This window comes from Bos indicus x Bos taurus, chromosome 19, assembly GCF_003369695.1.
Source record: "Bos indicus x Bos taurus breed Angus x Brahman F1 hybrid chromosome 19, Bos_hybrid_MaternalHap_v2.0, whole genome shotgun sequence".
Lineage (NCBI taxonomy): Eukaryota > Metazoa > Chordata > Mammalia > Artiodactyla > Bovidae > Bos > Bos indicus x Bos taurus.
This window is the reverse complement of record NC_040094.1, coordinates 17395006-17421160: the sequence shown is the minus strand read 5'-3', so window position 1 is coordinate 17421160 and position 26155 is coordinate 17395006. Positions and strand designations below refer to the sequence as shown.

Below are 26155 nucleotides of genomic sequence, written 5' to 3'. Positions count from 1 at the left end.
AGCTGGAACTATTCTTAGAATACAGTTATGCCAACCCTCTTTACAGATGGGGAAGTTGAGGCCAGAAGAGGCATATGACATCAGTTGATTGAATAAGCGACTGCACAGAAACCATATTGAGTGCTCATGAAGTGCCACAGCCAGGGCTAGGCTCACAGTCTATGGGGAGAATGGACGGGTAGGTTGGCCATTATAGTCCAGCATGGTGGATGTCATTACACAGGGAAGCACAGGGGTGTGGGAACAGAGAGCAGCTACGTAGATGAGGAGCCGGGCTTCCAACGCAGGTAACATGTGAATTGTTTTTCAAGCTGAGTTCATCCCGTGAAAGGGGTGAGGGCATTTGGACAGATGGAGAAGCTTCTAATCTAACACATGGCTACGGGCTCCTTTCCAGGGCACCTGTTTCTCCTTCTTAATGTTTCAAAAAATGAGGAGGTGAAGAGGAGTGGGGGCAAAAAAGAGATGAATGACAAATGTAGAAACACATGAATGAATGAATGCAACCCACATTATCAGTGTCCACCCTGGGCTGGTGTATCACACACGTTTGCACAATTCACCCTGATCGTGTGATGATCACTCTCATCTGACAGAGGAGGCACCCAAAGCTTGGAGAAATAGGAGAATTTCTCCTGTCCTGGAGATAGAAAGAAGCAGCATTCAAACCCAGGTCTGCCCAGTTCTGCCACTGGTTTCTCCATCTCATCCTGCTTCGACTGGTGCCAACCTACTTCAGACATCAGGTGAGAAAAATCAAAGGGTAGTATTTCACCAACTCTCCTCTCTTAGCGTGGCTTCCCTGGTGGCTCAGTGGTAAAGAATCTGCCTACCAGTACAGGAGACGTGGATTCTATCCCTGGGTCAGGAAGATCCCCTGGAGAAGGAAATGGCAACCCACTCCAGTATTCTTGCCTGGGAAATCTCATGGACTGAGCAGCCTGGTGGGCTACAGTCTGTGGGGTCACAAAAGAGTTGGACATGACTTAGTGATTAAAAACAACAACCTCTGTTAGTATTGAAAGGGCGGTCCTGGTCCCCTACTCACCAAACACAGAGAAGGGGAGAACCACCCTCTGCCCACCCTTCTGCAGCCAAGGCAACACTTTCCCATCTGCCTAAATTCACATCCCTGAATCGAATGGAGTTTCTGCCAGGAGCATATTAATGGGGCCTTTTTACCAGTCCCCCAATCTGCTGAATCTCCATCTTCACTGGGAGCCAAATGAAGTTTGATTTTTAATTCACCTCACAGCATCACAAAGCAAACCAGAGATTGCAGCTAATGCTCAAAGCCCGTCTCTTTCCGGGCTCTGCAGTCCATCTGATCCATGGCAGGCACTGCAGTATGGACCCTGAACTCCAGCTTCATCCCACCCCATCCCCAAAGCAGCAGCCCTGGGATCACCTGGGGGAACCTTAAGAATGCTGATGCCCAGGTTCTGCCCCGGAGGATCCAGTATCATTGGACTCTGGTCATCCAGATTCTTAGAAGTTCTCCAGGGGATGTGAGCCGCCAAGGTTGAGAATCACTAGCTCAGGATGCATCCTTCTCGGAGGCATTTGGAATTTAAACAGCCTGAGCTCGGAAACATGCTTTTGATACTGGCCCACCCTGACCTGTGCTTCTGTTTGGAAAATGAGTCTTCTGTTTTACTCTGTTCCCAGGCTCCCAGCCAGGGCTGCACACAGATGTACAACCAATTCATACACCTTACTGATGCTGTCCTCAGCTGACTCCTGGATTTCCACCTATCAGGTCAGACTCCTGCCATCTTGGGGGTAAGTTCCATGAAAGGGAAGCAGTACCATTTGGGAGGCAGAGGATCCTTGGTTCAAATTCTAGCCTGGATACTCACTTGCTATGTACCTTCTGACATGTGGTTTTCTCACCTGTCAAATTGTTGCCAAAACTTCAGGGCTTAAGACAACCATATTTATTTTGCTCAAGAATCCACCTCGCGCAGGGCTCGGCAGGAGCAACTCACCTCTGCTCTACTCGGTGCCAACCCAGGGCACCTTAAAGGCTGGGGTTGGAGCCACCTGATGCCCTGTTCACCCAGGTGTATGGCACCTTGGCTGGGGAGACTCCAACAGCCAGGCCTGGGCACAGAAGCTCCTCTCTCTATATCTCTGTGGTCTCTCCATGTGGTCTGCCCAGCACGCAGCTCCTGGGTCTTGAGATTTTTTACATGTCAGTTCAGAGCTCCCAAGGCTGTGTCCGAGAGAGGGCTAGAGGAGGTTGCCTCTTCTATGGCCCAGCCTTGGAAATCACATGGCATCCCTTCCCCTCATTCTCTTCATCAAGGCAGTCACAAGGGTCCCCCTGGATTCCAGGGTGAGGAAATAGACCCTTCCTCTTTGTGAGAGTGGAGCAAGGTTTGGGAAAAGCCCATGAAAAGGACTGTAGCAACTTTGGGAAAATGCCATCTTTCACAATGGGAATAATAATGGCTGGCAATAAAATAGACTTACTGTGGTGATTTAAAAATGCATCCTGAACTCTTCACCTAAATGAACTAGCCTTTATTGTTACTAAGCCCTTTGCGTATATCATCTCACTGTGACCTCACCGCACTGCTAGGCATAAGTATTCTGTTTATCTTACAGAGGTGGGAACTGTGATGCAGAGAGGCTGGGGGGCCAGCCCAGGGCACTCATCATTAATGATAGGTTTGGACTTGGAAAGTGGGTGGCTCCAGACCACTGGTCCTCAACAAGGGCTGATTTTGTCCTCCTGGAAAAAGGTAATTTCTGAAGCCATTTTTGGTTGTCACAATTTGGGTTTCAGGGGCTGCTAGGGGTCTCTAGTGGAGAGAGGTCAGAGATGCCGTTAATGATCCTTTAAGGCACTGAACAGTCCCCCCACCCCACAATAAGGGATCAATTATCCAGTCTAATAGGTCAATGGGCTTCCCAGGTGGCTCAGTGGTAAAGAATCTGCCTGCCAATGCAGGAGATGTGGGTTTGATCCCTGGGCTGGGAAGATCCCTTGAAGAAGGAAATGGCAACCCACTCCAGTATTCTTGCCTAGAAAATCCCACAGACAGAGGAGCCCGGTGGGCTACAGTCCATGGGGTTGCAATAGAGTCAGACACGATTTAGCAACTAAACAACACCAGGTCAATAGTGCCAAGGCTGAGAAACCCTAATCTAGAGATTATGTTCTTTATCACTACCTTATTATTGACATTTCTTCTATCAGTATCCACCCCCAATGCCTTCTGCCATCCCACCATCCTTCCTAGACTAGCTGTTGCCTGGTTTTTGTTCTACAGGGTTAAGAATGATTTATAGAACCTAAAGCTGAGCATGCCCGCCAAAGCCCCATTTTGCTCACAGGGGTCACTTTCAGGTCTAGAGGTGAGTGACCTCAGGCTGTCTCAGCCCTCGGGATCTTCAAGGTTAGGTTCAGCTTGTGCTGGGAAACAGAGCATCATGCTGGTGGGCTAGGAGTTTGTCAGGTCAGGTGTCATGTGCTATTTAAGAGAGATCTCAGTTCAGTTCAGTTCACTTCAGTCGCTCAGTCATGTCCGACTCTCTGCGACGCCATGAATCGCAGCACGCCAGGTCTCCCTGTCCATCACCATCTCCCGGAGTTCACTCAAACTCATGTCCATCGAGTCAGTGATGCCATCCAGCCATCTCATCCTCTGTCGTCCCCTTCTCCTCCTGCCCCCAATCCCTCCCAGCATCAGAGTCTCTTCCAATGAATCAACTCTTTGCATGAGGTGGCCAAAGTACTGGAGTTTCAGCTTTAGCATCATTCCTTCCAAAGAACACCCAGGGCTGATCTCCTTTAGAATGGACTGGTTGGATTTCCTTGCAGTCCTAGGAACATGCTTTTTGAAACTCCTGGCCTAAGAGTTACTCTTTCCCCAAGAGCTCTTCAAAGAGGGTGGGGGAGATAGATATGTGTCAGTTCTAGGAGGGAAGTGGGCAACCGAGTTCTTTCAAATTTGCCTCAGTGTTTGTAGAGTTGTCTATACTCACTATAGACAGATACTTTTAAAGCGCTACAAATTAACCTTTAGCTTAAAGGCTTCCTTTTGTTGCCCTCTCCTCCTCTCTCAACTGTGCATGGGCAAGCTGCCTAATGAACAGAGCTCAGATCCATTAGCGGCTGGGCAGATGCTGGGTCCAGCATGAAGTCAGCCTTTGAAGGCTTTTAGGGAGAGCTGGGAACCTGTGACAATGAGAGAGGAGATACATTCATTCCGAGACAATAATTGCATTTATGTTCTCTACTGAGGACTCCATTAATTCTGGTTGTGGTCAAGGCCTGGTATGCCAAGGGCACCCTCTGGAACTAAGTCTTCTTCTAATGTGGCCATAACCATGACAGGTGGACTAAATGTAAGCTCAGGCATCACGGCAGTTCCTGAAATTCTAATACTGGGACTGCCAGGGGGAGGCAGGGTTGCAACAGCACGTTAGTGCTGGAGTCAAACAAACTTGGCTTTGAATCCTGGACTTGACACTAACCTGCTGTGTGACCTTGGGCAAGTCACTTGACTTCTCTGAGTAACAAAAAGCATGAAATACAATGACACACAGTAGAAACTCAATGTACCGGCATTGTTGTTATTGTTCTTAATCCAGTCCTGTGTAAGCTGCAATTCTGATCTGGAAAGAGAAGTTCCTGGAGTTTCTAGGGTTGGGATTTGGAAATCTGTATGTCATCTGAGGCTCAGAGCCCTGCCTCTGAAGTCCCTCTGCTGACTACTTCTCAGGGCTGCAAACCTGAGACCCACCCCTCCTTCCTCCTTCCAGGCCATGGTCAGAAATGAGGCAATGATATAGATTTGAGCTGCCCAGTACATGGGCCATTGAGAACTTGAAATATTGTTGATGTGACTGAGTATCTGAATTTTAAATTTTATTTAATTTTAATTAATTTACATTGAAATAAAAAACTATTACTCAATTCAGTTATTAGAAGACTTTTAAGTACCTTTGGAATGAGTCAGTGTGTGAACCTACTTTTTCAATTGTGACTTTTATGAGATATAAATGCAGATCAAGTATTTCCACTGAAAACTGAGATGGCTGTAAGTATAAAGCACATGCCAGATTTTGAAAACCTAGTACAAAAAAGAAGATACCCTACCTCATTAACTTTTTAAAACTGATTACATGTTGATATTGATTACATGTTGAAGTATTTTGGGTACTGTGGGTTAAATAAAATATATTACTAAAAGGGATTGCACTTATCTTTTTTTATATCTTTTAAATGTGGCTATAAGAAAATGAAAAATGACATGTATGGCTGGCATTATATTTCTATTGGTCAGTGCAGATGGAGACCCCCGGCTGACTCTAATCTAGGTACAAACCACTCTGCTTGCAATTCTGCACTGGGGTTCAGAACCAAAGCTTCCAGTGAATAAAGCATGTATTTTTGCTGACCTCATTCCCTCGTCTCCTCCTGGGAAGGTATCACGGGGTGGGTCTTGATGGGAGTTGGATGGTCCTGGATCTCTTAGTCAAATGCTATCTAATATCAGCCCTTTAAAAGTTCTCCATCTCCTTATATCACTTTCCCTTTACTGAATGTTTCTATTCTTCTGCTGTCCCATCTCCCAGATAACTCTGAGACTTCTCAGACATCTAGCTCAATTAGTTTATGGCCTGCAGAGAAAAAAGTTCTCCATCTTACCGGTTTAAAACATATCTCCTTCAAGCTCTATGGGCCGTCTCCTCAAAGACTGCCTCATCTGGAGAGCCCATCTTTGCAGCACCAGGTCCAATTTCTCAGCCCTTTACAGAATTAAAACTCTGTTCATTTCAACCTTAGGGCTCCAGATAGACCCAGGAAGCCATGCTTAGTCGTGAGCGCACGGCCATTTCCAGGAAAAGCCTGTGCAGAGAATAAAAAGGGCAGACAGCAGGTGGTACGGCAAGTCAAACACAGAACAGACCAGCCGGCGTGTGTCCCAAGTCTAATTCACACAAGGCTTAGGGATGTTTAACCAAACATTCAAAGAGATTAAGATTTCCCCCAGTGATCCCCAAGTCAGGTCAGAGACATATCCATCAGCAAACTCATTTCTTCCCCGGGATTACTGGCAACTGTTTAACTTGTTTATTGAAATGCAATGCCAGCTCTGATTGAGGTCGTGTGTGTTCTTCAACTAAAGGAGAACGATCCTTAGGGGTCACTCATCCATCCCCTCCATTTCCCAGTGGGGAGAACCAGAAGCCTCCAGGGTCAAGACTGAGCCCCTTTCACCTCCGAGGTTGTGAAACATTATGGTTACAGTTTTCGATGTAGCCAGGAAGGTGGTGAAATGAGGAGGATGCAGCTCAGGATTTAGAAAGACATAGATAGGAATGACCGGGCTGGACTGCTGGCTTGACAACAGGCTGGCCACGTGTTTCTAAGCAAGATGCCTTGACTCTCTAAGCCTCAGTTTCGTCCTCTGTAACTGGGCATGATAATACCTACTCCCTAGATTTGTTTGGATGGAGAAGGAAATGGCAACCCACTCCAGTATTCTTGCCTGGAGAATCCCAGGGATGGAGGAGCCTGGTGGGCTGCCGTCTGTGGGGTCGCACAGAGTTGGATACGACTGAAGCGACTTAGCAGCAGCAGCAGCAGATTTGTTTGGAAGAACACAGAACTTGATGCAGACTTCTGAACACAGAGTGAATACTCGGTAACTTAATAGTCTAATCTTCTGAGCCACGATTCTAACGCCCAGAATGTCTGTTAGTGACTGCCTTATGAGCTCCTGAGAAATTAAAATATGATGAACTCCCAACCATCTTTTGCTTTTTTTTCTGTTCCATTTATCTTAATTGAAATGTAGTTGACATGTAGTAGTATACTATTTTATGTGTAGTACTGAATACATAGTAGGTTGATATTTGCATGCATTATGAAATGATCACTATGATAAGTCTAACAATATTTTTGACCACATTCCTTACTGTGTATATTACATCCACACGACTTACTTATTTTACACTTCTTAATCCCTTTCACCTACTTCACCCACTCACCCTCCCTCCCCTCTGACAACCACTCATTTATTTTCTGTGCTGCTGTGCTGTGCTTAGTCACTCAGTCACGTCCGACTCTTTGCAACCCTATAGACTATAGCCTGCCAGGCTCCTCTGTCCATGGGGATTCTCCAGGCAAGATACCGCAGTGGGTTGCCATGCCCTCCTCCAGGGGATCTTCCTGACCCAGGGATTGAACCCTGGTCTCCTGCATTGTAGGCGGATTCCTTACCATCTGAGCCACTAGGGAAGCCCTTATTTTCTCTCTTGATGTCTATTTTGCTTTGTTTTTTAGATTCCACATATAGATAGATAGATGTCAAAGGGACATCTATCAGACAGACACACACACACAAGAGAATATTCAGTTCAGTTTAGTTCAGTTGCTCAGTCATGTCCAACTCTGCGACCCCATGAATTGCAGCACGCCAGGCCTCCTTGTCCATCACCAAATCCCGGAGTTCACTCAAACTCACGTCCATCGAGTCGGTGATGCCATCCAACCATCTCATCCTCTGTCGTCCCCTTCTCCTCCTGCCCCCAATCCCTCCCAGCATCAGGGTCTTTTCCAATGAGTCAACTCTTCACATGAGGTGGCCAAAGTACTGGAGTTTCAGCTTTAGCATCATTCCTTCCAAAGAAATCCCAGGGCTGATCTCCTTCAGAATGGACTGGTTGGATCTCCTTGCAGTCCAAGGGACTCTCAAGAGTCTTCTCCAACACCGCAGTTCAAAACCATCAATTCTTCGGCACTCAGCTTTCTTCACAGTCCAACTCTCACATCCATACATGACCACTGGAAAAACCATAGCCTTGACTAGATGGACATTTGTTGGCAGAGTAATTAATGTCTCTGCTTTTGAATATGCTATCTAGGTTGGTCATAACTTTCCTTCCAAGGAGTAAGCGTCTTTTAATTTCATGGCTGCAGTCACCATCTGCAGTGATTTTGGAGCCCCCCAAAATAAAGTCTGACACTGTTTCCACTGTTTCCCCATCTATTTCCCATGAAGTGATGGGACCAGATGCCATGATCTTAATTTTCTGAATGTTGAGTTTTAAGCCAACTTTTTCACTCTCCTCTTTCACTTTCATCAAGAGGCTTTTTAGTTCCTCTTCACTTTCTGCCATAAGATGGTGTCATCTGCATATCTGAGGTTATTGATATTTCTTCCGGTGCCGGGGTCCAGCCCCGGTGGATCCAGGGAATTCGAAGTGGGGATGGCGTCGGCGAGGATCAGGAAACAACTGCTTAATTAAACGTTAATTAAGGATATAAAGAGTAATAGAGTAAGGATAGCTCAGTAGGAAAATTCAGTGAAGAAAAGAGGCTGAAATAAGGATAGCTCAGTGAGGAAATTCAGTGAAGAAAAGAGGCTGAATAATTCAGCCAGAAGGTGAGAGAAAGAACGACATGGGGAGACCAAGTTTCGGTGAACAAGGCCCGCACTTTATTTTCCAAAGTAGTTTTTATACCTTAAGTTATGCATAGAAGATAATGGGGGAAGGGGTGGAGTCATGCAAGGACAGCAGTTCCTGGTTCTAATCGAAGCCAGGCTTTCAAACTTATCATATGCAAAAGTTCAGGTGATTTACATCATCTTCTGGCCAGGAGGCCTGTTAACATTTTAAGAAATTTATTTTTCTCTAAAGATGATTATTCCAAAGTCAGGCGATTATTCTAAAGTCAGGCGCCAGCCTCCAAAAAGCATTGGATAGAGTTGCATTCCTATAGGGCAAAGGTGAGGTGGGCTCAATCAAGAAAAGAATTAACTCAAGGGTCCAAGGTTACAAACATTGAGGCTACTACTTACATTTCTATACACCCATTATATCAATCAATACACTGTCAAGGACACAGTAGGTAAGGGGTATGGAGACTTAGTAGCAAACATTGGCCCAATAAGTGAAAAACCCTTCACCAATACAATTTCTAATCAATCTTTTAACTACTCAAAAGAATCTGTGTTTAGACAGTTTAGAACATCTCCTGCCTCTCACAGTTGGGAGGCTCTGAACAATCACATGTGGCCGGAAAAACCTATTCAGGCAGGCTAGAGGACTTCCAAAGGAGTTTGTAGGTTGAAACACTGTCACACCCAGGAATTATTAACTGGAGCTATAAGCTAACTCTTTTTTCAGAGAGAGGTAGTGGGGGACAGCCCCCTGTAAAGTCAGAGGTGTAGGTGAAAGCACAAAGCAGAAAGTAGGCAGACTCTGGTTTCGGGGGTAGATGCTCGAGAATTTCCAGGGGAACTCCTGAGGCTCGATCCTGCCTTTGCATATGCCAAGCCTCCTTCCTCATGACCTTTGCCATGGGCGGAGCTTGCTCCCCGCATCCTGGCAATCTTGATTCCAGCTTGTGCTTCTTCCAGCCCAGCGTTTCTCATGATGTACTCTGCATATAAGTTAAATAAGCAGGGTGACAATATACAGCCTTGACGTACTCCTTTTCCTATTTGGAACCAGTCTGTTGTTCCATGTCCAGTTCTAACTGTTGCTTCCTGATCTGCATATAGGTTTCTCAAGAGGCAGGTCAGGTGGTCTGGTATTCCCATCTTCTTTCAGAATTTTCCACAGTTTATTGTGATCCACACAGTCAAAGGCTTTGGCATAGTCAATAAAGCAGAAATAGAGGTTTTTCTGGAACTCTCTTGCTTTTTCGATGATCCAGCAGATGTTGGCAATTTGGTCTCTGGTTCCTCTGCCTTTTCTAAAATGAGCTTGAGCATCTGGAAGTTCACGGTTCACATATTGCTGAAGCCTGGCTTGGAGAATTTTGAGCATTACTTTACTAGCGTGTGAGATGAGTGCAATTGTGCGGTAGTTTGAGCATTCTTTGGCATTGCCTTTCTTTGGGATTGGAATGAAAACTGACCTTTTCCAGTCCTGTGGCCACTGCTGAGTTTTCCAAATTTGCTGGCATGTTGAGTGCAGCACTTTCACAGCATCATCTTTCAGGATTTGAAATAGCTCAACTAGAATTCCATCACCTTCACTAGCTTTGTTCGTAGTGATGCTTTCTAAGGCCCACTTGACTTCACATTCCAGGATGTCTGGCTCTAGGTGAGTGATAACACCATCATGATTATCTGGGTCGTGAAGATCTTTTTTGTACAGTTCTTCTGTGTATTCTTGCCACCTCTTCTTAATATCTTCTGCTTCTTTTAGGTCCATACCATTTCTGCCTTTATCAAGCCCATATGGCTGAGAATATTACTCAGCCATAAAAAGTTAAATCTTGCCATTTGTGACACTTTGGTTAGATCTACAGAGTATTAAGTGTAATAAGTCAGACAGAGACAAATACCATATGCTCTCACTTATATATGGAATCTTTTGCTTTATTTCAATAGATCATCAAAGCAAATCCTTCCAGATTTTGTACACTTTTCTTTTTCTAACATTCTTAGTCAGTAAAGAATTTATCTCTGATGCTCACCTCTATTGAGAAGTATTAACATCTTCATGCAGAGTGGCATCCATGTGTGGACAGGAGATCCAAGTTCAATTCCAGATTCTGCTAAGCGACTTTCTTTGTGACCTTGAAGAAATGTTGGCTATGCCTCCTAGAGACATGAGAAGGGAACTGACATGATGGATCTTTTACTCTGCACTCTGACCAGTAGCAGGGACATTTGAGAATACTGGTCCTCATCAAGGTTTCAGGGTTAACCAACTTGCCCAGTGATGCAAGGCTGGTGAGTGATCTAGCCAGGAAGGCATTTGAATCCAAGGCTCCCAGCTCCCAACGTTCACATCTACTACATCATACCGCATCTGCAGAAGGCAAAGTCCAGAAGGACCTACACAAATGACTGGCAATTCCTGGACCCAGGGGAGGTTGGAAAACATAGAGACAAGGTAAGATTGGAAGCAGATGTTTATCGGAAGACCAGATTCAGATGAGTATCTCATCCCATGCCCCAGAGCGCCTGCCTCTCTCCCTCCATGCCCTTAGCTCAGTGGGCCTCAGTCAGTATCCATGATCATGAGTGACAGCAAGGCCATCAGACAACTTTGTCTGTCTTATGCTGATGCTAATGTCTCTTTGATTAGCACTGGCCACGTCTCTTTCTTTGGTTTGTTTGTATGTTCTTTCCTTTCCTTCATTCACCAAGCTATTCAGTTCTACGCTGCAGGCACCAGACCACAGAGAGGAACAACCTGTAGTCGCAGACCTCTGCTGGGTCGGGTAGCAGCAGATCCTCTTGACAATTCACTATTCTCTCCGGGCTTCAGCCCCTGATGTTTTCTTGTTGGCTCTTAAGAATTTGATCACTCATCTAACTCCACCCTGTGCCATCTGGCTTGTTCTAGGTCCTTTCTGTTGGCTTATTTGGCCTCTGATCTGGTGCGGCTACCCTGATACTTACATCCTGTGGATGTACTATTTTTCTCCAGGCCTGCCTTCTCTTCCTGTCCCCAGAATCAGCAGCAGGGGGTGGAAATGAGATGAGTGGGTTGTTCCAAATCAAGGAAGTTGGTTAAGAATGAGGACATGGCCCAGATAAGTGATATAAAAGGCAGAGAAGATGTGGAGATTATGTGGAAATGGCCTCCAGAGACCAGCCCTAGACAGGAGAGGGGTCAGGGGATAGAAGTCCCCAAACTTAAGGTCTCGGGGCTCCAAACAGATCACTGGAGACAAAGGGCAGGATATAAGGCTACGAATGCTCAGGTGGGCCTATGCACTGAGATTGGGGGCATTTATTAAGATAGATAATAACATGTCTTTCACTTTCAGGCCAAGGACTATGGAGAAGGATGTCTGAAAACATACTGTGAAGAAAGCAGTTGAAGAGAAGACTCCCCATGACTATCTCAGACAGATATCAGCAATTCTATAGTTTTTGTTCGAGTTATGCTTGTTTTTCAGAAAAGAGGCAGTACTGCAGTTATGGACATGGGGTATTTAATAAGAGACAAATCTCAATTCTGCCACTTACTTGCTATTTGGCATTGCATAAATCACGTCATAACTTCCTTGAGCCCTTGTTTCTCCATTGGTAGATGAGGATATTAATGATGACTCATGGGGTTGTGAAGAACACCTAACAAGATGATATGTATAGAAAAAGGAACACCATGCCCAGCACACAGAGAATCCTTCATAAACACTTGTTATCATCCTTATGTCATCCCAGAATTCAGCTAACTTTACCAGGTGTCTTATTTTTTTTTTTCCATTTCCCCTCTGCATTCCTTGTTTATTTCCTCGCAAAATATGGCTACAAAACCTGTATAATAAGAAGGGACCAAGTCTTGACTTTAGAGGCAGGCAAGGGAGAGAAATCAAGATGGCCCGTGAACAGAGTAGATGGGATAAAAAGAACCCAAAGCAATAGGGTGATGTGGGAGAGTTACCTTACAAGGAGATGATCCCCAGGTGTAGTGGATGGAAGAGGAGACACTTGGGAGACGACCCACTCATCTTAATTTTCACCCCCTGCTGGCCAGAGAAGGAGGCTTGTGGGCATAACCATTGTTCCCTCCTTAAAGAAGGCTATGACGAAGGCAGCTGCACACCCAGCCCAGGGAGACCCCTGGGTTTCCTGCAGAAATTCATGTGCCTGCCACACTGTTTCTACCCTACTTCACAGCTAATGAGGGCAGGGAAAGGCTCTGTCCTCTGCTGGAAGCGTCTTAGCTTGCTACATCTGGCAGCTCACCATCATGGACCCTCATTCTACATCCATTTCATACTCTCATAATGGGTTTCTATGAGATTCACAAGCATTTAAAGATCTCAAAAGGATAAAAAGTTATGGTGCCTTTAAGACTGTCAAATCGAAAGTCAGTCAGAAAGAAAAAGACACATATCGTGTATTAACGCATATATATGGAAGCTAGAAAGATGGTACTAGTGTTACTATTTGCAGGGCAGCAAAGGAGACGCAGACATAAGGAACAGACTTACGGTTACAGCTGGGGAGGGAGAGGGTGGGATGGCTTCAGAGAGTGGTATGAGATATGCACATCACCATATGTGCAGTGGCGGGTGGGAGTTTGCTGTATGATGCAGGAAACCCAAAACTGGTGCTCTGTGATGACCCAGAAGGGTGGGCTGGGCAGGGAGGTGGGAGGGCAGTTTAGGAGCCGGGGGGACACGTGTATACCTATGGCTGACTCATGTTCATGTATGGCCGATATCATCACAATATTGTAATAATACTCGAATTAAAAATGCAATTTAAAAAAGACCATCAAATTGAGGGAAAGAACCACAGAAGAAAATTCTGGCTACTGTTTTATTCCTAAAAGCAGTTGTATTTAAATCTATCAACAAAATGTTTGTCATCTTGAAGATGTACTGTATTCCTTTAAATAAAAAAATTCTAAGGTGAATTTCAGTTGTTTTCCCCACTTCAGTAATAGATGTATCTAATTAAATACTTGAAAGTCCATTTAATTTTTAATTCAAGAAGTCATTCATGATAGAGGCAATTTAAACAACTCAGGAAAAACCTCAAACCCCAATGAAATTCCATTAACTACGTGGATACTTTAATGGTACATTAACTAATGTTGAATTATGATGGGTCCCTGTAGAGGTAACTACGCAGTCTATCAATTCCCTTTTGGGGAATCCAAGCTTTTAGCTTTTAATGATCAGTTTGGTTGATGAGATTGATACAACGCAGTTATCAAGGTTACCTTTTCTAATTCACTTCTGAGAAAAAGAACATTGCCTCCAGCCTTCCCTTGAAACTCAGCGGTCCTGCGGAGTTTACATAATTGTGACTCCTTGGAAGACCTCCCCATGGGTTCAGGCATCTAACCACCTTCATGACTTGTGATGGAAGGCAAACAGGAATCCCCAGGAGTGAGGCATGGTTGGGAACTGCTTCTGACTTGCTTCTAACATCAAGGTTGTAGCATCTGTCTCCAACCACTTGCTCACCAACCCTCCTCAGGATCCAGGGAGCTCAGCTTGGATTTTATTCATGAAGGTTCCCTTTTCCTTTAACAGAGACAGATTCATGAGGCTAGAAGAACACTGGGGATCATCTAGCTCAATATCTGCATTTGATCAGTAAGGAAACTGGTCCAGCTAGGGCATTTGGCTCTCCCAGTGTTACAGAGCTGCTGCTGCTGCTGCTGCTAAGTCGTGTCAGTCGTGTCCGACTCCGTGTGACCCCATAGACGGCAGCCCACCAGGCTCCCCTGTCCCTGGGATTCTCCAGGCAAGAACACTGGAGGTTATAGAGCTAGTGAAGAGAAAAGGAAAACAGAGGAGTCTTTAAGTGCCCTTTCCATCATACAGTATTACTGCTCACGCTCAGTTGTGTCCGACTCTTTGTGACCCCATGGACTATAGCCCGCCAAGCTCCTCTGTCCATGGGATTTCCCAGGCAAGAATGCTGGAGCGGATTGCCATTTCCTTCTCCAGGGGATCTTCCTGATCCAGGGATTGAACCAGTGTCTTCTGAGTCTCCTGCATTCAGTTCAGTTCAGTTGCTCAGTTGTGTCTGACTGTTCGCGACCCCATGAATTGCACCACGCCAGGCCTCCCTATCCATCACCAACTCCTGGAGTCCACCCAAACTCATGTCCATCGGGTTGGGGATGCCATCCAACCATCTCAGCCTCTGTCATCCCCTTCTCCTCCTGCCCTCAATCCCTCCCAGCATCAGGGTCTTTTCCAATGAGTCAGCTCTTCGCATCAGGTGGCCAAAGTATTGGAGTTTCGGCTTCAACATCTACATTAGCAGGATTCTTTACCACTGAGCCCCTGGGATGCCCCTTGTTGTATTTGTACACACCCTTTTATTGTAATGCTTTGTATCACTGCCATGCCCACATGCCCCAAGGACAGCTCAGACTGGACTAGCTCTTACGTTTTTACTGCTATGCTCTAGGGGTGGAGTAGGAAAAGGATGGGGTGGAAAAGGAGAGACATAAAAGGAAAATTCTACCCTCAAGGATCTCTGTGATAAACTTAATGGAGAAGCAGAATAAATACACTTGAGGCAATTAGGAGAATACCGTAAGACAATATCTAATTAGGTACTAAATTATGTGGCACACAGAATGGAGAAAGCTTTACGTATTGCAGGAGCCTGGAAGTCTTTGTGGAGGGGGTTGGATGCGTAAGTGTCTTTGGATCTTGACAGCATGTACATTATTGAAGGGAAGGGTGGTCTTTTCTGTGCATCATCAATAATTTGTGATCACAATAATGTGATCCCAGAGTCACACCGTCGTGATGAACTTACTGCAACTCTAGAAGTCTCAGTTTTCTTTTCTATAAGGTAGGAATAAAATGCTATTTTGGGGGTGTGGGTTTGTCAAAAAGCAGATAATCACAATTGGAGGAGCTAGACTGAGTTCATGTCATAAGGAACATAGGCGAGGGACCCAGTGATTGAACATGTGGCTAGGATCTATTTTACTTTAGTTCCAAAGGACTAGGTAATAAGAATATATGAATGACCGATAAAGGCTGCCTGGCAGCCTCCGTCCTTCCTTCTCTCCTGCTGCCTCTTAGCAGGGGAGGTGAACGTCGAGGTGACCTTGGCATGTACTGTGAAATGACGCCATCAGAGCAGAAACTGAAACGGGGCACACCATGATAGTGTGACTTATTTATACATTGATGAATATTCATTTTAATCCTACTTGTGATATTTCATTGTCCATCCCCATGATGTAAGTGAACACAATGAAGATAAAGATTCCGTAGATCCTAATAATCAAATCAGTCTTGGGCTTATCTCAGCACTCAGGGCTCTCAGGGGGCTTTGGCTACTAAAATTAAAGGACAAATATTCTAGTGGAGAAAGCACCTAGTTTTAGGGTCATTGTGAAGGCTAAATGAAATACGGATATAGAATGTGTGTCTTAGAGCTTGAAATGCAGTAGTTACATTAAGAAACATGAGCATTCTCTTCCCTAGACTGGAGTTTTCTGAGATGGGAACGAGGTAGTTGAAACAAGGATGAGCTACAATGACCACCAGCTTCCACTGAGACCTTGACCCTGCCTGTGGCTTCAGGACAATGCATTAAAGGGAAGGGCTTTCCCCTGACAAGGAGACTCTACCTGGTCAAGAAAAGGATGGGATGTGAGGGTAAGAGGAGCATTGATTAGATCTACCCTCAGTTATTGTAAAAGGTTAGAAATGTCTCTGTTCACTGCAAATCATAAAAGAAATGGAGTCAGGTGTGCAGAAAGTGAATCCATAGTAGAATTCTGGAAACTGTCACTTTCTTCCTGGTTAGCTTGGGTTCTTGCTGTTTGCATTTGTGTCATGGAAAATAGGGGGAAATCCCCCAAATAGGAAGGCTCCCTTTGCATATTTTCAGAGATAGTAGGATGGGGAAATACCTGATATCACTGTGTCACATCCTGCCCTACAGGCTTCCCTGACAGCTCAGTTGGTAAAGAATCTGCCAGCGATGAGGGAGACCTGGGTTTGATCCCTGGGGTTGATATCCCCTGGAGAAGGGAAAGGCTACCCACTCCAGTATTCTGGCCTGGAGAATTCCATGAAGTGTATAGTCCATGGGGTCGCAAAGAGTCGGACACGACCGAGCGACTTTCACTTTCCGTTTCATCCTGCCTTACGACCATCTGGAGAAGAGAAACTCCAACACGCAGAGGGGAGAAAGCAGTTTGAATCCCTGGGGTTGTTGGAGAGAGAGAAACAGAATGTTGTGCAACTGCTTCAAGGCAGGACATCATGTTACACATTTTTACTTAGAAGCTGTTATTGAATTTTAAAATCTATATGAACATAATCATTTTAGAATTAGAAGATATCATACCACATTTAACCCAAAGCAGAAATATTTTCTCTAGGAACACCGAAAGGGAGAGGGATTTTGCTTAAACATATCCAAAAAAGAGGATTTCAGCATATTCATAGGCAGCTCTTTTTATAACTGATTAAAAAGAAAAAAATTCATCCCACTTGTTAAAAAGCTCTTCCTTCTATTAAGCTGAAATCCGATCTCTTCAGATTTTTCTTGGCTTATAGCTAAGGTCTACTTATGACATGATGGCTTATTCAGACTTACACATATTCTGCCTTGTCATTTCTTGTTATCAGTAACTTCTTTTAATTGCTTCTCTTGAGTCTTCTTTTAGGGGAAGAGGAGGCAGGTTGGCCCTCTTTCCCAGGCATCAATTTCCTGTTCTCCCTTTTGCCCTTTTTCTTTTCAAAGTAAAACAAAGCCTTTCATCTATTCTTGGCATGAGTGTGATGGAGGAGATGAGTCCCAGTTGGGCCTGAAGGCCATCATGTTGCCCTTCCCATCTCTAACAGCTGAGCATCTAGTACTATCATCTTTTCTTACAGCATCTCCCTCATGGTGTTAGAAAACATATTTGCATTTCAAAAGTAAGTGCGTAGGAACTTCATTGTCTTTTTAAGAAAATAATGATGATCTTGTGCTTACATTTGGGCAGAAATTAGGTTGCACCCCTTCTCCTTCTTAGTCTGGAGTTTGGGGGACCTACTCATTGATCAGCACATAAGAGAGAATGTTCCCCCCCACACATGAGATAGAAATAGGTGTAGGATGTCCCTGATGGTCCAGCGGCTAAGACTTGACTAAGTTGTCTCTATACCTGGGGAAAATGAAAGAACAAAACCCTTAAACAACCATGTGGATCCTCCTTCCTCTTTTAAGGACAGAAGCAGGTATCTGGAGAGGAGTTTAGATGATTATATGCAGTAACTTCAGGGAATTTGCTAGTGGTCCAGTGGCTAAGACTCCATGCTCCCAAGGCGGGGGCCCAGGTTTGATCCCTGGTCAGGGAACTAGCTCCCACTTGCTGCAATTAAGAGTTTGCACGCTGCAACTAAAGATCCCACGTGCTGCCACTGAGACCCGGAACAGCCAGATGAATAAACAAACAAACACCAAAGGAAAAAAAGAAATAATGTGGAATCACTGCTAGACGATCATTCCTGGTTGTCCTGTGGGCTCAGTGTCACCTTGAGGACAGCACTTCGAAAGTTTCAGGGTATCCACTGAGTGCCTGGTGCTAAGCTGTGAAAGTCAAAGTGTTAGTAGCTCAGTCGGGTTTGAATCTGTGCATCCCCAAGGACTGTAGCTCACCAGGCTCCTCTGTCCATGGGATTCTCCAGGCAAGAATACTGGAGTGGGTAGCTATTCCTTTCTCCAGGGGATCTTCCTGACCCAGGGATTGAACCCTGGTCTCCTGCATCGCAGGCGGATTTACCATCTGCTGCCGTTCAGTCGCTTCAGTTGTGTCCGACTCTGGGTGACCCTATGGACCTCAGCCTCTAGGCAAGAGTAGTAGAGTGGGTTGCCATACCCTCCTCCGTTTACCATCTGAGCCACCACCTGAAGTCCAGGACACGCACCTTTCTCTTAAGGAGCTTTCAGTCATTTCTCTTCCTTTGACCGAGAACACAGCTGGGTAGATAGGTAAAGCTATTGTTTTTTAAATCTTTCTCTGACTCAGAGTTAAAAAGAGTTTCAGGGAAAGTTTCGGTCAGAGAAACGTCTGGTCGAGGATTTAAATCAGGAGCTGTCAGTGCTTTGCATATGTGGGCACTTAGCTCCATTTGCATCCACATCAGACTCCTCCCTGCTGACACCAGGCCTGTCTCTCCCAGGGATGCAGATGTAATTATCCTTTTGCAAGTACATGGCACACTGTCAGGATTTTGCTCTAGAAGAGACAAAAGCCAGAAACCAGGCTGAAGAAGGGAGAGGAAAGAGGGGTGGAGAACAAGACTCCCTCTTCTTTGGCTTAGAACTCCTCCTCTTTGAAGAGCAGCAAACCACCTCTCAGTTCCCTTCCCCAGCCTCTTATTTCTGTCCTTTTCCTTGTTGCCCTCTCTTGTCTCGTCCTCAAAGCCTTATTGTGGGAAAGGGGACAAAAGACGTGATTGTTGTTGGGGTTTAGTTGCTCGGTCGTGTCTGACTCTTTTTGTGACCCCATGGACTGTAGCCTGCCAGCTCCTCTGTCCGTGGGATTTTCCAGGCAAGGATACTGGAGTGGGGTGCCATTTCCTTCTCCAGGGGACCTTCCCAACCAAAGGATTGAACTTGTCTCTTGTGTCTCCTGTATTGGCAGGCAGATTCTTTACCACTGTGCCACCTGGGAAGCCTCATTTACTCCAGGTCAATATGCAAATACATTCCAGAGAATAGATTCTAAAATGTATACCAGGGAAATTCTTATGCAGTTTCTTTGAAAGGCATGCACAACGGTTTCTTTGGAGTGGGTTTGATTATTACAGTGGGGAGTTAGAGTCAACATAGGAATCCATATGGACAAGTGAAATATGCTATATAGATATTGTGCTGTGTCACTCAGTCATGTCTGACTCCTTGTGACCCCATGGACTGTAGCCCACCAGGCTCCTCTGTCCATGAGGATTCCCCAGGCAAGAATAGTGGAGTGGGTTGCCGTGCTCTCCTCCAGAGAATCTTCCCAAACCAGAGAGCAAACCCAGATCTGGCGCATTGCATCTTTACTATCTGAGCCACCAGGGAAGCCCATATAGATATTAAGAAATATCATGTAATTGTTGGAAGAAACTAACACGTGACTTCACCTGTGTATGTGTGTGGAGGGGATGGGTGTGGGTATGATTAAGAAGATAGTCTAAATGTTGGTGTAGCAGGAGCTATACATGCATGCACGTGTGATAAGTCACTTCAGTTGTGTCTGACTCTGTGACACTATGGACTGTAGCCCATCAGCCTCCTCTGTCCACGGGATTCTCCAGGCAAGAATACAGGAATGGGTTGCCATGCCCTCTTCCAGGGGATCTGGGATCGAACCCAGGTCTCATGTCTCCTGCATTGGCAGGCAGCTTCTTTACCACTAGCGCCACCTGGGAAGCCCATGGAGTGATGCATTCTCTATCAAATGCCATGCTAATGGTTTCAGGTAGAAGCAGTAAGGTGAAAAGTAGGAGAACCCAGACCAGGAATTAGCCTTGGCATTTTCTCTCTGAGCTTTGGTTTCCTCATCTATACAATGAAGGCCCTAGTACTGCTTCCAGGTGTATTGGTGGCTTGAAATAAACTAGAGTATATAAACATGGCTAGGGAATTTGACTTGCTTGCCACACCGATGTAAGCCATTATCATTCTTGCTAAAGAAACAGAGTCCACCATCAGCATCAGTTTCTATACTGATCATATTCCCATCACTGCCCATTTCCTTCCAAGCCCCCTCTAGGTACAGAGGACTTTACAGCAGCGCCACAGCATGTTTAAATAGCTATCAGTGAACATGGCATTGTACCCACGAGTGTGCTGCACTTCCTACTCTGAACACCTTCTAGGCAAGGTTCCTTTTTAGACAAATCTTCTTCCCTTGGAGGTCTCTAGAAGCCCATTAAATAAGGTCTGCTGCTGCTGCTGCTAAGTCGCTTCAGTCGTGTCCGACTGTGTGACCCCAGAGACGGCAGCCCACCAGGCTTCCCCATCCCTGGGATTCTCCAGGCAAGAACACTGGAGTGGGTTGCCATTTCCTTCTCCAATGCATGAAAGTGAAAATCAAAGTGAAGTCGCTCAGTCGTGTCCGACTCTGTGCGAACCCATGGACTGCCGCCTACCAGGCTCCTCCGTCCATGGGATTTTCCAGGCAAGAGTACTGGAGTGGGGTGCCATTGCCTTCTCCATATAAGGTCTAGGACCTGTTATTGGGGTTTGATGGTTTCTGTTACAGACGCTTCTTGTCTCATAAAGCAAAATAGATGCCAGCTCGACCAGTGTCTTCCCATCACTGGGTCAACCAGTGTCTTCCCATCAGTGGGTCAATCAGTGTCTTCCCATCACTGGCAGGGTTGGAAAGGGCTATTCAGAGGGGCACAGGAAGTCTCTTTGAACCTGGTGACCGAACAAATGCAGCCAGATTTAACATGAGAGAAGGAAAAAGGGAGTTAAGTCTCCAAGCCCTTAATCTACTCTGTTCCAAGGCATCAGGTAACCAATGAAACATTGTTATCCTATTTTCAAAGATTTAAGATGACACCATTTCTGTTGTTTCTCACTGTAACAAATTCATCTTTGCCACCAAGAGAGTGCTACTACTGTGTTTTCAGTGGACCAGACTATCCTCTTCTCGGAGTTTAAGGAGTTTCTAAGAGTCCTGCTATGTCCGAGCAGTGTTCCATCCATCACATGGGCCAGGCCCCAGAGCACTGGAAGGTCCCACCCCAGGATGGACTTCCAAAGAAAGAGAAGAGATGGCCCTGCCAAGCGCTCTGAAATAGAGCAGGACCCTAAGGTCCTTGTCCCCCATGTTCTCTGCCTGCCCTTTTTCTATGGAAAACCTTTAGCCAAAGAAGTTTAATCAGGGAAGTGAGAGAATGCAGAAACAAAGGAAAACAGTCACAGGAGACCAAATTATAATTGTCATTAAGCAAAGGAGGACCTTTAGTTCCTCCTCAAGGGCTATAGCGGAGAAGACAATGGCAACCCACTCCAGTACTCTTGCCTGGAAAATCCCATGGACGGAGGAGCCTGGTGGGCTGCTGTCTCTGGGGTCGCACAGAGTCGGACACAACTGAAGCGACTTAGCAGCAGCAGCAGCAAGGGCTATAGATAATATTCTGAGCCATATCCTGTGAGCTGTCTTATAGATACTGAAACCCCCACCAGATGGAAGAAGTCAACTACAGAATGACCAGACTGCAGTCATGATATAAACTGCCACAATCCCAAGAGTTGGCCTCAAGGAAATGGGAACAAACCAACCGTGGAACTGATGATTAATTGTACCTAAATCAATCAAGATGGCACTGCTCTGACCACCGACAACCAGTTTCAAGATGACTGTCAGAGCCGTGTTGTTTCTGCATGGAGCCCCCTCCCTCTCTGTCTATGAAAGCTCTCACTCCTGACTGTTGGTGGAGGGGGGAATCAGCCCTTGGACAGGAGTCTTCCGTCCCCACTGACTGCCAGCATCCAAAATGAGCAAACCTTCCTTTCTACCAACCTGGCCTCTTTAATGGCTTTTGAGTGGTGAGCAGCTAGACTCCCCCTTTCAGTTACACATCCACCCACATTTTCAACAAGTATTTATTGAGTCCCCACTATATGCCAGGCACTGTGGGTGTAATAATGGTCAAGACAGGTGTGACCTCTGTTCTCATGGAACTTTCACATTGTAAAACTAATTCAAGAGATGCCCATCTTTCTGACCTGACCTCCGCCCGAGGCAATGTATCATAGCGGTTAAAGAACTCACAAATGGGTCCAGACTACCTGGGTTCTTAGATGGCCCTGGACTAACAGGTAAAGCAACTTATCTTAGCCAAGTTGCTTTATCTGTTAATTGGAGTTAATTGCATACCCATCTCAAAGCCTTTGTTGAAGGTAGAATACACTGAACCACCTAAAGCACTTAGAACTATAGCAAGCACTTAGTAAGCATTTTTTCCCCCTAATTGCATTCCAGCAAGACTCTTTCACTTCTAGCCAAATGTGTTTTTGCACATGAATTGCTAATTCCAATCATCAGTCCTTTATACATATTTCTCTCTATTTCTTCTCCATTAATGTCTATAAATCGCTCTAAGCTCAAATCTTGTCAACTCTAAGAAGTCTTTTCTGATAAGCCCCAGGTCATTTTAATTGTTTACTCATGCCAGTCTCATCCTGCAGTTCTGTTCCATCAACACTTAGGCTGGCTTGTATTTAGAGCTAGGCTGTCCATTTTGGGTTCAGATAAGGCAGGTGACTAGCAGAAGATCCCATAAGTGAAGTTGCTCAGTCGCGTCTGACTCTTTGCGACCCCATGGACTATAGCCTACCAGGCGTCTCCATCCATGGGATTTTCCAGGCAAGAGAACTGGAGTGGGTTGCCATTTCCTTCTCCAAGACAATCCCATAGCTACCTTCTAATGCTAGAGGTTGGGACTCAAATTCCAGTGCTTAATTTCAAATTCTGTGACTTTTTTACTATTGATATGCTACTGTGACTTCCATCATCCTATGGATTGGGGCGTTATTAGAGAAGATTTCTTAGAGTTGGCAAGATTAGAGTTCTTAGAGCAACTTACAGACATGAAAGTAAAGTGAAAATATTAGTCACTCACTCAGTTGTGTCTGACTTTTTGTGACCCATGGACTGCAGCCCACTGTATTCCTCTCCATGGAATTCTCCAGGAAAGAATACTGGAGTCAGTAGTCATTCCCTTCTCCAGGGGATCTGCCTGACCCAGGGATCAAACCTGAGTCTCCTACACTGCAGACAGATTCTTTACCATCTAAGCCATCAGGGAAGCCCCAGACATAATGCTCATATATTATATAATTATTAGCAATATATATGGAATTATAATTGTATATAATTACAGTATTACATGTATGATATTACTATTTATATGTATATAATTATTATCATTACTTATGTAACTCTCCTACAGCTTTGAGAGGCAAGCACTATTATTTTGCCCCTTTGCTAGCTGAGGAAACTTAAGTTTGGGGGAGTTAAGCAAGGTCACATAAGCGAAAAGTGATAGAATTTGAGCCTGAGTCTGTTAATTCATCTTAGCCATTGTTTTGACTTCACAGTACTTAACACATCTGGGGCTCATGATTAAGGCACAGTAAATGCTAATTGAAGGGAATCAATAAATTATATCTGTGTTTCTGTAACTCTTGTTCTCTACACTGATTTGCTGAGCTGAAAGTTCAATGGGTTTTAACTCAGCGTGCATTTTCTGGCCTTCTGGGTCCTTCTGTGCTGTGTGAGGTAAGCCTTCATCTGAATAATACATTCCCACCTCTCTCTGGATCTGTCAAATCCCCAAGTGGTGACAAGTTCTGCAGTCCTAGACCTTGACATCCCCTCAGGGCTCCTTGGTAGCTGGGTTCATCCTGAAGGGCTAAGGACTTCGGGTCTTCCTCAACCAGTAGCCTCAGATTGGCTCTGAGCTTCTATTCACAGTTAGTTTTGCAAATACTGGAAATTTGAAAAACACTGCTGTTCAACAATAAATTGAGCCAGTCTCAACACCCACAAAATCCATAATGGTATAGATATCCACATAGACCTTAATTGTGATTTAATAGTGTTCACTGTAATTTAGCCCCCGGGAAATGTACTTTCAATTAACCAGTGTAAACATAATGTCTACTTACCCCATAAATGTTCTCCTAAATGGGCTAATTAAGGCCTAGATCCAATGAGTTTTGTATTATACCCTCTATTCTTTCCCCCCAAACACCACTCAGCTTCAGAATCACCTTACTCTGATCTGGACTGTTGGCATAGTGGTCTGCTGCCTGTCTCCAATCTTGCCCTAAGAACGTTCATTAACCCTCCACAGGGCTTAAATAAATTTAAAATTCCTCAGTGATCTGTCCTGTTGAGCTACATACATTCTAACTTCCGGCTCTGCATGCACGCACACCTGTCCATAATATGGCATCAAATCTGCACTTCTACGTTCAGGTCTTTGTTTATCGCCGTTCCTTCTTTTTGAACTACTCTTCCCACCGTCTGTTCACATGAAAACCCAACCTCTTTCTCAACACCATCCTCACGCCTCCACCAAAAACACTTGGTAATCCACCTGCTCGCACTTGGACGTGGCATAGTGAAGTCGCTCAGTCGTGTCCGACTCTGTGCGACCCCATGGACTGTAGCCCACCAGGCTCCTCGGTCCATGGGATTTTCCAGGTAAGAGTACTGGAGTGGGTTGCCATTTCCTTCTCCAGGGGAAATTCCCGACCCAGGGATCAAACCCAGGTCTCCTGCAGATGCTTTACCGTCTGAGCCACCAGGCCACAATAAATGTAAATGGATGTGGCATACTTCTCTTTAAGTCCATGGAGTAAGACCTGCTATATACGAACCTTCAATATGCAAAGTCTCAAAGATACTAATGCATGCCCCATCAATGTCAGGAGCAAGTGACATTGCAGCTTGCCTTCCGTCTCCTGTTGCTGACGGTCCTTCAGCTCTACCACCTCCCACCTCCTCACCCTCCTGTAGTCAGTCTCTCTTCCTGCCTGTTCACTCAATGCCAGCCCCTGTATGGCAGCTGTTGTACTATACCACTGTACTTTTCAAGGCACTGTACTGTAAGATTAAAATTAAGAAAAAATTTTTGTGTTTGTTTTCTATGTATCAATTGTGTGAAGAGTATTATAAACCTATTACATTATAGTACTCTATAGTCGACTGTGTTAGTTGGGTACCTCGGCTTACTTTGTAGGACTTATGAGCAAACTGGACTTATGAATGCACTCTTGGAACAGAACTCATTAGTATATAGGAGACTTCCTGTATTGATTTATCTATTCTTCTCTAATGCAATTTAGGATATATAGAGAGTGTTTGTGTATATATAAACACACACACACACATATATATGCCTTTCACTTCTACCACTATCTGACTCTAATAAAGATTTGAAGCAGCAGTCCTGTGTTTTTACCTTTGTACAAGCAGCTTGCACATGGATGTTTAATAAATAATGGTTGAATTAAACAAAGTTGCACTGAAATGGTAGGATGTAGAAGAAGCAATCCCCAACTGATGGGTTCTTTAAGACACAAAAAGACTTGGGCAGTCTCAACAGTTTCTCCTCGTTCAAGAGTATTTGTCCTGCTTGAATGAATGCCCGCTGAGTTTCTGTGCCTGTGATTCATTCAGATCATGTTCTTTACCCCTAGATAATTCTCCTAGTTATTCAGCAACATCCTTAACTGGATCAAATATCTGATGACGCATTTTTAAAGTATCCTCTCGTATATAAATAACTACAAATGTCAATGGAATTTCAGTGACAGTTGTATGTCAGGACTTGAATCAGGAGGAGTCAGGAGGCCTCAGTTGCAGCCTCAGAAATATCATTAAATTGCCTGGAACAAGGATATTGGGACTCAGTTATTTCATTTTTGTGCCTCTGTACACAGCAAAAGCGAGATAATTGGATAGCTAACAGTATGGTGCCTTGGGATCTCATTCAGGCTCTGGATCAGTGGTCTGCCATCCTGGCTGCCCATTAAAATCACCTGGGGGGCTTTAAAAATACGACTGTCTGCCTGACCCCAACCAACGGATGATCTCTGAGCTTATCACCCAGACATGAGAATGTCTGTAAGCTCCCAAATTCATTCTAAAGGTTGAAAACCTCTGCTCTAGATGGACGTTTCTCAGATGTTAATTGCACACAAATTTTATCTGGGCGTCT

General features: G+C 44.9%; 1 protein-coding gene across 1 annotated transcript in view; it reads right to left on the bottom strand.

Moving 5' to 3' along the window:
* Positions 1–26155, bottom strand: part of ASIC2 (acid sensing ion channel subunit 2) — a 1207018-nt gene that overhangs the window by 860966 nt on the left and 319897 nt on the right. The window lies entirely within an intron of this gene.